Source organism: Nesoenas mayeri (assembly GCF_963082525.1).
Source record: "Nesoenas mayeri genome assembly, chromosome: 1".
In the NCBI taxonomy this organism is placed as follows: Eukaryota; Metazoa; Chordata; class Aves; order Columbiformes; family Columbidae; genus Nesoenas; species Nesoenas mayeri.
In genome coordinates this window covers 42808232-42820630 of record NC_137541.1, presented here as the reverse complement: position 1 = coordinate 42820630, position 12399 = coordinate 42808232, and the positions used below count along the sequence as shown (strand labels likewise).

At 42.5% G+C, this 12399-nt stretch overlaps 1 protein-coding gene across 2 annotated transcripts in view; it reads left to right on the top strand.

Moving 5' to 3' along the window:
* The first annotated feature begins 4741 nt into the window (after positions 1 to 4741).
* Positions 4742 to 12399, top strand: part of CNOT4 (CCR4-NOT transcription complex subunit 4) — an 81657-nt gene continuing 73999 nt past the window's right edge. For both annotated transcript variants that reach the window (XM_080343758.1, XM_080343759.1), the window contains exon 1: positions 4742 to 5101. The gene's annotated coding sequence lies outside the window, so the exon portion shown is untranslated. The remainder of the gene's footprint in view (positions 5102 to 12399) is intronic.

The window sequence follows — 12399 nt, the reverse complement described above, 5'->3', positions numbered from 1 at the left end:
CTAGGGAAGCCCAGACTGGAAAAACAGATGGGAATGACATTCCAAAAACGAGAAAAAAAAATGAAACCTCTTGTCACTGGTGCTGAGTTCAGTGTAGAAATGACAAATATTTGCAATTTCTCTCTGGCAACCGAGGCATCATTATGATGAGGAATATGAGCATTGCAAGCTGCTTGGTGCATAAAAAATGTTTCAAAAAAGGAGGATAGGAAGAAATCGAAGGGTTCTGTGAATGGAAGGCAAAAAAAGAGCTGGAAGGCTGCTGTGACAACTTGAATTGACTTTCACATGAGTGTCTACATTCAGGGGAGTTTGGGACAAGGAAAACAACATACAGGAAGATTTGTTGTAAATTGTGCAGAAGGGAACAGACTTCTGAAGAATATTGGGATGCTATACCACTACCTCAAGTGCACCCAGAGTTTTACAAGAGCAGTGGTAGCTTCCCAGAGGTCCCCGCTGCACCCTTTCCAGAAAACAGAGGTGAATTCTGCTTTCATTTGCAAAGATAGGTGCACTTAGCAAACAAGGTGCCTTGTGCCAGTTATGCCAAGTAAGTAAAGGTTATCATGAAAAAAATCAGCTGAAGCATCCCACTAAAGTTCTCATTTTCCCCTAATAACACAAAAACATATAAAAAGATGCATCTCTTTCATATCTTAGGCTACAATACACTTATTTTTCACCACTGTATTTTCTCATTTAAGAAAGAACAGGACAAATCCCTCACCCTGTTTCTCTGAGCAGCATGGACACCTCCTCCTTCTCCCATGGATTTCAAACAAGACATGGTGAACATCTGCCACTTGCAGCAAATATTGATCAGAGTGTTTGTGAGGCTCGTCTACGTGCCCTTCAATTTCCTGAGACAAAGCCCTTCATTATTATTCTACAGTTACTCAGAACAGTCAGACAGTCCCTTTCTCCAACACAGTCGCCCACTAAAAGGCATCATTAGCCAGAAAAACAGAAAGATGTCTGGATCTCCTAGAGGGACGAAAGGAATGAACACATCATTAACATCCATTGCAGTCTGGGAAGCAATTCTTATTTTTGTTGCAGCAAATAAGGCTGGATTTCTAAAAAATCTGTCAACTATTATATATCATTCTGCATTAATATCTGTGAAATTTCCACAGTAATCAATGAGGCTTTGCAGAAGCTTGAAAAAGTATATTTTATTTCTATTTCAGTCTGAAATAGGAGACACACATGTCCAGCCACTGCTTCCACCACAACTTGGGATCATGAACTTCCCACATCTTGAAGTATTTTCTCAGTACCAGCACACTGAAACAAACACATAATACATATTTCCAGCACACACTGGTAGACCAGCATCAATCCAGTGAACAGCAAGCCAACTGGATTGCTGGCAAGCACTGAGGCACTCATGGCACACATGTCCACATGCAGAGTTGCTGCTGTATTCGTTTTTTGTTATCAAACGTTCAGACTGGAGTCTGTACAGATGCTTTGCAAACTTTACCATCCTTAAGTCCCAGCATAATTACTCTTCATCCCAACTAGGCACGCAAATTACCCAGTCTCTATCTCCTCCTTTTCTGCCAGTATCAGTACCCCAGCATTGGGTGTCTTTCTAATCCCTTCTCAGGACACTCCACTGACGATCTCCACTGCATTTCCTGCATACAGCTTGACAGATGTTTGAAATGGTGGTGACTTAATACTGGAGGGTTCCTGAAATAGCTTGGTTTCACCCCAACTGCTGAATCCCAGTAGGTTCCTACATTGGTTCCACAAGACAGTAGCTGTGGAGCACTGGCTGGGAGAACATCTTCCCAGCATGTGGTGTGGATCAATGCACAACAGTGCGTACGCAACAAGTCACAGGGAAATCGAGGCTGAACCATAATAAATCAATCATATAGATACACATTTTTATTTTAGCTGGTACACATTGGTTATTTCCAAGAAAATGTATTCTGAAAGCTTTTCCTTGTAGATATGGAAACGATTTCTTAGAAACAGTCCTGCTCAGTTATGATCTATTCAAAACAAATGAAAACCAAACATTTCCAAAAGCAAAAATGGTGTCAAAATGTGGCTATTTAAGACTGATCTAATGAAAATAATTACAATAATAGCAAAAATATAATTAATTTAAGGACATCTTAAATCTTACAATGGCCACATGATGGCCTAGTGAATTGTTCTTATCAGATTAAAACAGAGGTGGAAGCAGGACTATGGGTAAGCTTCAGTAATATGAGCCAAAATAATCTTCAGCCATGTAGGTTTTTTTCTCTGTTATTAGTGGATGATGCTGAAATTTGTGTTCATGCAGGGCTCAGCAAAGGGATATGAACAGACTCTTATTGAGAGGAAGACTCTTCAATACTGGATTGAAAGAAATCACAGAATTCACTTAACAAACAGCCTCGACTCAGCCCAAGAATTGCAGCTTTTAGATATATTATTTTTAATCTTTCTTTCCAAGTCAGAGTACTTGCTTTTATTCAATAGGAAACGTTGCCAGGTATTATGTGTGTCAACAATGACATTACTTACGTAAGTTACTTACATAATGGGTACTTCTGGAACCTAAAGGTTTATATATAGGTTATGAAAATTTGAAAACTATACACTTTTTGAGAAATATATTGGGTTTTTATATGTTCACCTGAATTTGTTTAATATGTAGCTATATGTATGAAGTATATGTTACAGTTGAACATATATATGCAGAAAAACATGGAATTTCTCACATATATAGGTGTTTATATTCCATTGTTATGTTTTGTTTTCAAAAAAGCATTGTATTTGTGTTCACATATCAAGACTACTACGGAAAACAGGGTTTATTTTTATGTAGACCTGCGTCTTGCCTGCAGCCACGTGGTAAAGTTAATTCATAGATCTTTCCTGTTGTGGATATACATACATCAATATCAAATTTAATATGCACAAAGTAACAACTTGCAGAAGGAGAATGAGCTATGCCAACAGAAAGTAGTTTAGTGTTAGTGGAACTGGCATATTGTATGAGGCTGTACTAATATAATAGTTCGCTAGTATAACACTTCAATCTAAACCACAAAAGAAGAAAAACATTATGCCACTAAACAAAATAGTTATGCCAGTGCGCTCTGTGATGAACACCTCTCTTTCCTATCAGTTGCTGAAATAAGTAAAGCTCTCAGATGGGTATTCTCATAGTAAAAGTAGTAATGCCTTGTGCACTGGAGATAACTAATAATTAAACACCCAGGATGAGGCTGCCTGTTTGGAGAGCTAAGGATGCTGGTGCAGAAAAACCATTGGAGAGCTACAGAGGCAGTGAGTAAAAGTGCTCTTTTTGTCTGTTAGCTGATGTGATGTGGTCCTTTGTGTGGCACAGAGATTACAAGAAAAAGGAAGGAAGAGTTATGGGTTCAGTTTTAAGAGGCTCACAGCCTAGGGTGACTGTGGTAGAAAGAGGAGACAGAAGTGTGAGTTTCTGGCAATACAAACACCAAAAGAAAAAGTCTCTTTGGCAGGGGAGAGATCCTGTCCTTGAGAATTTGCAGGAAGCTGCTCCTGTCAAAATTACCTACAGCCCCTATGCATGAAAAGAGAATTTGCCTGGCTTTGTTAGTGAAATAAAAAGAAACAAAACAAGAAAACACCTTTTTTCCATGCCTTTGGCTTCTGTTCCAAATGGGAAATGTACTCGGGAAAATCCTAATAATAATAATAATAGTAACAATAATAAAAATCTGTTCCGGAAAGGGGCAGCACCATGTGAGCGCCTGCTGCCACGGGACAGCCGTGCATGGGGAACAGAGATGCTCCAGACAGGTGAGGGAGGCTTCGGCCACCCGAAATTGAGCCTGGCGGGACAGCAGCACAGCGGCCTGGGAGCTGGGGCAACATGGAAGGGCGCTCCAAATTTTGCAGCTTAAGAAACAGGTGTCCTTGTTAGCGAAGCAATCCTGTCACACCAGGTCCTCGCGGTTCGAACCTCTGAGGATGAGGGGGGAAGAAAAAAAAAAAAAAAAGAAAGAAAAAAGTGAAAGCTAAGGGAGGCGGTGGCACGGGGGTCCCCTCCCAGAGGACGAGGCTGCCAGCCCGGGGGGATGCCAGAGGTCGCCGCCCGTGGGCGGGAGATCCGGGACAGCGCAGGGCACAGTCCCGCTCTCCCGGCCTGCGAGGGGAAGGACGCGCTGCGAGAAACCGCTGCCCGGGTTGCCTTTAGCGGGAGCCGCATCCAGTCCCGACTCCAGCGCCCTGATAGCCGGTTTCTGCGGGGACGTCCCCGCCCCGGACCTTACAGCCAACAAGCGGCACAGTCTAATGGGGATGTAGACGAGGTCGCTTCGACATCGAGGGAGAAAAACATGCAAACAAATAGACAAACAACAAAGCAACATCAGCGAGAGGGAAATAAAAATCAATCCAGTGCTCTAAATCCTTGCAGGTTTAATTGCCAGCAACAGGTGGCTGAAATTACGGATTTACGGCCGAGGACTCCACAGAGCGGCAGGAGCTGGTCGGCCCTGCCTGGAGAGGATTTGGCGTCCCCGGCCTTCCCCAGCGGCAGCGGTGACGGAAAGGGACCGGCCCTCCCCGGATCAGGAGTGCACAGCAGCCGCCTCCTCCCGCGCTGCCCCGGCCGGCGCCACCGCCTACAAGTCCCGTCGTGCCCCGCGCCGTCGCGGCCGCAGCCGTCGCGCCCCGTCCCCCGCCGTTGCTCCCCGCCCACTGTCGGCGGCGCAAGCGCAGGAGAGGCGGCGTCCAGGGCAAGTCTCCCTAATGTAAGATGGTGGCCGGGCTGGCAGCGGAGCGCCCCGAGCTCGGAGATTACCCGTCTCTCGCGTAAAGGTCGTCGGAGCAGCCGCCTAAGCGTCCGGCCGGCCGCCGCCGCAGGTCCCACCCCAGGAGCATTGCTGCGGTTTTCCTCCCCCTCCGCTTCTCCTCTCTTTCCTCGCCGCCTCTCTCCTTGCCTCCCCACCCTTCTCCTTCTCCCTTCGCCTCCCTCCCCGCACGCTCACCCACCCACCCGCCCGCCCCCGCCGGCCCGGCCGCCGCCGCCGCGCCGGGCAGCGTGAGGGAGAGCCGCGCACACGCACCGCGGGCCGGGCAGGGAGAAGGAAGGCGGGTGAGTGCAAGCTGAAGGCCAGGCCGGGGAAGGAAGGAGGGAGAGAAGGAGGGAAGGAGAGGCGAGGCGAGGCGAGGAGGAGCGGAGGGAAGCCGGGCCGCTCTGACTACGAGAGCGCCGAGGCTTCGCTGGGACGGCGCAGGCCTCAGCGCAACCCCCGGTGCCAGCCCCGGCGGTGGGGGGGACGCGCCGGGCAGCTGCCGTGAACGCAGGGCACCGGGCCGTGTGGGGAGGGCGAGGGGGCGAACGAGCGGCTCCTCCCCGGGTGGCGCTGGGGAAGGGGGCTCCGTCCGTGCCGCTGCCCGGGGGAGGCTTGCTGGATTTCCTCCTTGCCGCCCCGCCGCGGCAGAGCCGTTGGGCCGGGCAAGGCCGCCGGCCGGGGGTGCGGGAGGACGGTGCCCCCGGAGCCGCTCACCTCTGCTGGGGGAGGCCGGCGCGGCCGCGCGCGGGAACCGCGGCGTGATTCACTTAGGATTTGCGTGGAAATTTCCTCTCTCCCCTTCTTCTTCTCCCCGGAGCCAGGCTCCATTTGTTCTTGTGATCTGCACTTTTTTTTTCTCCTGAGAGAGGCAAACAGATGGTAAATGGCAGCCTCTTATTTTTGGTGTTATTTTGGATGGTCCGTTTAACCTCCCGAGGTTTGTCTGTCAATAAAATAACTGGTACGTAACTTTCCGTCTCATACTTACAGAATATTAGGGGCTCTTTCCATTTTGTGCGTTAGCAGAAGCAAATGACAAGGCTGCGCCTGTGCTCTCATCCTACTTCCAGTGATGGTCGTACAGCTCTACCTGCCAGTCTGAAAGTGAGCTGCCGGTGCCTTGGTCTGTACAGTAAAAGAGAGGGAAAATACGCTAGATAATTATCTTTAAATGTTTCATTACTGTACCTGAAAGGGTTTAATTGTCTATAGCTTATATATTTGAGTCAGTATGGTAATATCAAGTAAATAGTTCATAGAAGAAGCAATTCTCTCTAGAGCATATGTTAAAGTAAGCAAAACCTATCAACTTGTTAAAGCTGTGGGAACTCTAGACCTGCAGATGTTAGCTTACTCCTGCCCAAAAGTTTTAGAAGTTAATGTTGGCCAATTGTGCGTTTACTGAGCTTGTACAGATTTCTGACTTTGTGTTTTAACTGTCTGTATTTTGTATTAGTTTTAAAATATCTCGACTTGAGCATCCCAGTACTTTGACTTCATATTCTTGTAAACGTGGTGACTGGCACTAACAGAAGGGACACTTGTACTGAAAGATTAATATGTAGAAGAATGAAATTGTTTCTACAGCCCTTCTCTCGCTGTTTAAAAAAAAAAAAAAAGAAAGAGAAAAATAAAATACAGGATTATGAAGAGCAGCGAATAAAGTAATTGTTTGGCTTGAGTGAATTAGTTTAGGTGGCCCATAAATACTTAAATATACTTCTTGTTTCTTAGCATTTCTCTAGTAATGTGGTAAACTAGAGCATGCTCCAGGATTCAGGTATGGTGTATTTTAGGCTTTTGAGATTTTGTGGTAGAGTTTCCATTTCATAAACAAGATGAACACATGCAAGCGTTTAGAAATGCTTGGCAGTTGAAGTTGGCTGAATTGCAAACAGTGTTCGGTCTAGGGGAAAGGATTGTTTTGGAAAGGGGGAATACAAGGATAAAGTGATCTCTGCTTTTAACTTCCATGTTTCTACAGGTGTCTCATTATTAGCTTTTACAATTAAGAGTCTTGGAGGATCCTAACAGCTTTTCTCTTTACAGAGAAAAGGTGGTGAGTGCCTGTCAGGAATAGTGCTCTATTAATTTCTTGGTACCTTTTGTTCAGAAGGCTGAAGAACAGCTATACAGTGCCCACTAAATAAAAGGCTTGGGTTAAAGCTGGTGAGAGAATGTACACAAGTATGTGGCGTTCTTGTTTAATTAAAAATATTCATTTTAAGCAGATATATGTTGTCCTTCATGGGTGTTGTTCAGGAAAGTTAGGATATTCTTTATGAGTGAAATGTTTTGAAATTACTCTGACCAAGATCTTAAGTATGGGCCTGGAAGCCTTAACTCTGGCAACCATTTCTCAAAATTTTGCCTTATTCTGTGAAATAAAAGGTTATTTCAAACAGACAGTGTTTTGTAGGCACAGATAGCTGCTAAGTGGCTGATCAAAGATTGCTTCTTAGGCCTTGGAGAACTAGATTTCTTCTTCTGGTAAGATGACACTGATATATAGGCCTTACCACATGTTGGAAGGAAATTACTTGCTCAGCAAGACCACTAGGAACAGGGTTTCTCAAAGATTCACATGGTGAATGGTGTCTTAGGATGTACAAACTACCTTTTGACCCACTTGCAGTTGTGTGGTATTGCTGAGATATCTTGAGTATGCGTGTGTGTGAAAGGCCACATAACTTGCCTTGTTCTAATGTCCTATATGTTTCAGCTCTTTATATACATTGATGCTTTCTTTGCTTTCTAGTGTGTATCTTTCTGTCTGCTTTTTCCCATTTTTATTGGATGGGGGCAACGTAAGGGATCCGTGAATAAATAGAGCCCATACCTCTTCTGGTTCTTGGAGAACAGTCCAGGAATTTATTCAGTTTAGGAGACTGGTTAACATTTGTTAACATTTTAACCACTATAAACACTTATCAGACATGGAAAATGAAGTATAGTAGCAAGTGGTTTGGCTTGGCTTGAGATGCTGCTCAGACCTTCTGGTTCTTCCTGTAAGCAAATTGGGAGGGCAGTATAAGTATCTAGCAGGAAATATGAATGTAAACTCTAAGTAAAAGCATGTATGCATTTTTGCATTAAACTCTTTCAGTCACGTGCATGTTTTCATCAGACTGGGTTTTATGTCATACCAGAAACTTCGATGATATGCTTTGTTTTGTCAGATGGCATTTTCTTGTGCAAGCTCAGAAAGGGAGTCCTCATTGTTTTCTTACTTCAAAATTGTATCAAATTTTCTACTAATTTAGTGAGCATTCAGAATCCATGTTCTTCACTTCTGGCTAGCTGTTATTAGCCTGGCTACACCAGCTTAAAGGAAAGAATTAGTGTTTAAACTAGTGATTTCCACGTAGTACTAAGATCAGGTAGGTTTTGTGGTGATATTTTTTTCCTTTCCTTCCCTTCCCCTTGGCTGTTCTGGGAACGTGACAACTCCAAGGTATTTCTTGGAGTCTGTCATTTAAATGGAACTTGGAAGTGTTTTCCAAACACATATGTACAAAATAATGCATTCATAAACCATCTTACATACATGCTTTAACAATATGAGGAAGCTTGCATCCAAAAGCATTAGGAAAATACAGACAGAGAGAAAGACGCTGCTTGTCCCTTTCTGTGTATTCTGGAAGCTATGTACTGTGTTTCTATTCTGGAGCAGAATACGTTAGTGTTAATTTCATAATGATTAATCAGTCATTTGTGTGTTTTTATTAGGTACTTCATCTGTTGCTGGTTTTCAAACTGGAGAAGGGTGGGTTGGGGTCAGTGTAAGGAGGAATTTTGTCTTCTAGTCACTGAGTTAAAAATAAAGGTGGATGTAGGGATCAAGCAAACATGCTACTGAACTTGGTGGAAAGGGAGCTTAGCTTTTGGCTGAGGCTTGTATCCTGAGCAGTGCTCTCTGCTTTTGATCAGGTTGTTTTCTTGCAGGGGAAGAAGGGAAAACTTCAGCTGTCTATGGATGGCTTTCTAACATACTGTGCTCCCAGCATCGGTTTCTTCTGTCTTGCTGATATCTCAAGAAGAATAAATGCCTGATATGAACTGGCTTCCAGTTGACTACAATATCTGTTATAAAGTAACTGTACTTCTGCATGTCTTGGTTGTGAGATGGAGGGTCCCCTGTCGTGTTATATATCCTTGGACTTGTCCCCTTCTGGGCATTGACTGTTTTACTCATCACAGCTTAGCAGTCCTTGATTGCTGGAAGGTAACATTGCAATATCTTCTATTAATTAATTAATTATTAGCACTAGGAAGTTGGTGTGGTGGTGGGTTTCTTTTGTTCTTGTTTTTAGAAGAGATGAAGTGGATAGAGAAAGAAACTGTAAGAATGACAGCGCACTTCTCGTTTTTGGCTTTGAACTTCTTCTAATTCATCAAATTCTGAACAGAATCACAGGACCTTTGTAGGAATGACCAAAAAATGTGATGGGAGTGAGAGTGTACTATGGTTTTCAAGTAGTGCTTCATCCTTGGTTTTATTTGGCACATGTTTAGGCCTTGTTTGTAGTGGATTGCAACCTAATCTTACGTTTTGGGCTTCTGAGCTCTAATCTCGTCTTCACTTAACAGAAGAGGCATTTACTTTTCTCGCTGTGGGTGTTCTTAAATGGTTTCCTCCATGTGAGATTTGATACAGAAAAGTAGTAAGTAAAAGGGTAGCAGTCTTGCTCATTTTAGGACAAAATAAACTGCATAGGAGCACTTGCTACCAGTTTCCCAGCTTAATGCAGTGGAAAAGTGAGAAGCAGGGCAATTTGTTTCAGGAACACTGAATTCAACAGATGAGATTTATTTGAAAGCAGGCTACATGTTGTGTTTTGGTTTAAAGTTTCTATCACCAGTGGAGACTTAATGTGAATCCTTTTTGAATGGTGTATATTAATTTTAAATTGCAAGATCCATGGGTTAAGACACCTAGAGTGTGAAATACTCTACTTGCAGGTTTAGTAATTTTATTACTTCTAAACCCATCTCTTATTACATGTTACAATAACTTAACATCTTAACAAAAAATAATGGAATTTGAGTGCACAAATGGGAGGAAGTAATTAAATTATATTGATATGTGCTTTGGAACTGCCTTCCTGAGGGAGTTTAAGTGATATACTTTTTGATGAAGGTGGCATCTCAGCTGGGTAAGCATGTGGTGGCTGTTGTTTGGAATTTCTCTTTTGCAGTATAGCCTAGAAATTTAGAAAAAATGGGTTGTGGAAAGAAGTATGTAGCAGTAATCACTAGATGTGTGGAGAAAGTGTTCAGCTACTGTTTTGTTCTTTCTCTGCCTTCTCTCCAAATACAATGAATGAAGATAAATATATGTCACTATAGCTGTGCCTGTCAGTTAAAGATCTGTATGATCTGCAGTAGTTACTTTGGGCTGTTGGACATTGCAAAAATAGAAACTATTCCCTCTCTTTGAATAGCTACTGCTTAATTTCATGTGACAACTTCATTTTTTTTTCTTTTTATTGAATGAAATTTAGAATTAGTCTTCACTACCTCATTCATAAGAAGTGTCCACTGAGAGCTCCTAAACTAGCAGAAAATGAAAGGTCAAAACTTGGTAGGTCAGAATTAGTGTTTATGGGTCAACTTGCCTGATAGTTAATTTGAATGCATTTCCCCTAATCAGTGTGAACTGCAGGGGCTGGAGTTATGTTAAAAGCACTGGGCTGAAAGAGAGAGGCCCAGTAGTATTAATCCAATTTGTCTAGTGACTTAATCTTACTGCTGTTTATCATATAACTGCTGCTCTTCTGAAGGAGCTTGTTTGCATGTGCTTCTGTTGGTTGTTTAGCAAGTTGTATCCCTTTTCCTGAGAAGGCAAGCTTTCCTTTTACAAAACTTAATCCTAGACTGAGGGTCAAGGAAGTTACCGAGGAGCACATGTGAGAAATTATAGCTTCTTCCTGTCTTTAGAAGCTTCTTTGCTAATGCTTTTGTTTAGTAAAGCATATATTTAACATATTGTGGTTTCAGTTAGTGGCAAACTGGTTCTAGAACATCAGGTGGTAAGTCTGAAACTAGAGGATGATCACTGATTTTCTTTTACATAACTTTTAGTGTATGTTGAAAGTACGGAAGAACATCTGGGAAGTTTAAGGAAATATCAGCTCTTATAGTCTAGTCATCAAACTGTCTTCTGCACACGGATAGTGTCGTCTTCACTCTGGATTACAGTTTCATTTTTGTCTTCAATAATAGTTAAAATTGTAAGCATGATTCAAGGTAGGTCCATTTTCATGTCTTCACTAGTGTAGTGGCTTCCTGCTCTAATTGAGCCCTTTTAGAGCTATTAATTTCTTAATTCTTTTGCTCATGGTCTCATTCCAATTTAACCTTGACGCTCGTGATTCCCTGGGGGTGGGGCAGCGTCATACCTTGTATGAGAAGTATTGCTCTGGTTACTACTATATAAATACATAGCACAGTGAAACTTGGTAAGAACCAGCTGCGTTGTGTGGCCATATGACTCTCTGACAGTGTCAAGAAAACATACCTCAGGCAGAAACTACTTAGAATTGGTTCTGGAGACAACAGTGTCTTTTTCTGGGAAACCAGCTAACTGCTTTCAAGTTTGGTGACCAAAAAGAGAACTCATACAGCTGTCTTTATAAGGGACCTTGCAGTGGCATGGCTTTTAATTTTTAAGCTTAGTTATAGAGTATAATTAGAGTGAAGAATGAGAAAACAGTCACTTAGAAGTAAAATGTTTATTCTCTCTTTACTGATAATTAATGCAAGTTACTTTGGGTCTTTTTCTAAGTTCTTTGCAGACATACATACCTATATACATATATATATATATATAGGGTACTTCAAAAAGATGGACCCAGTTTCAGCAGTATAGTGATTTCAAATTGGGTCCATCTTTTTGAAACACCCTGTGTGTATGTGTGTGTGTATAGATATAGATATATATAGATATATGAAACTATTGAGTAGATGTGAAGCAGAATTTCTTTTCAAACAAATGTAATTTGGTAGGATGAGGTGAGAGAGACAAGTTCCTTTTGGCACTTGCAGTGCTGTAGTCAACCATGCTTAATAAATGAGCCAGTTAGTGGCTGAGAGGAGCAGCCAGCTGCTGTTTCTGCTGTATTTGGCATGTTACTCCTCTGAAAGCATGGTGAAGGTAGCTTCCATGAAGTGTAGTGTCTTTCAATGGTACAGTCAACAGTCGTTTTGACTGTTTCCTGAGACTCATAATGGACATGGGAAAGACCCTAGTATATGGAACTAGAAGAAAGGAGATGGACTTGATGTCACTCTCTGGTGTTGTGTTTTTTTATTAATGTTTTTTGGTTTTATTTGTTTGTTTCTTTTCTTCTTCTTAAATATGAGCAACTCCTCAAACAGAGCTGACATCAGTGTTAATGTTTCTGAGGCCTCCTTAGTATTGTCTTCATTTTTTTTTTTTTTTTTTTTTTTTCTTAAAGACACTTAAATCTACTAGCCAGTTCTTCATTCTCTTAAGGCAGTTAGTTGAATTTCCTATGGGTTCTGGTTAATTTGCATCTCATGTGGGTTTAGGCTTCTCCAAAGGAACTGCATTCAGCTGCTCTTGATCAGTAAC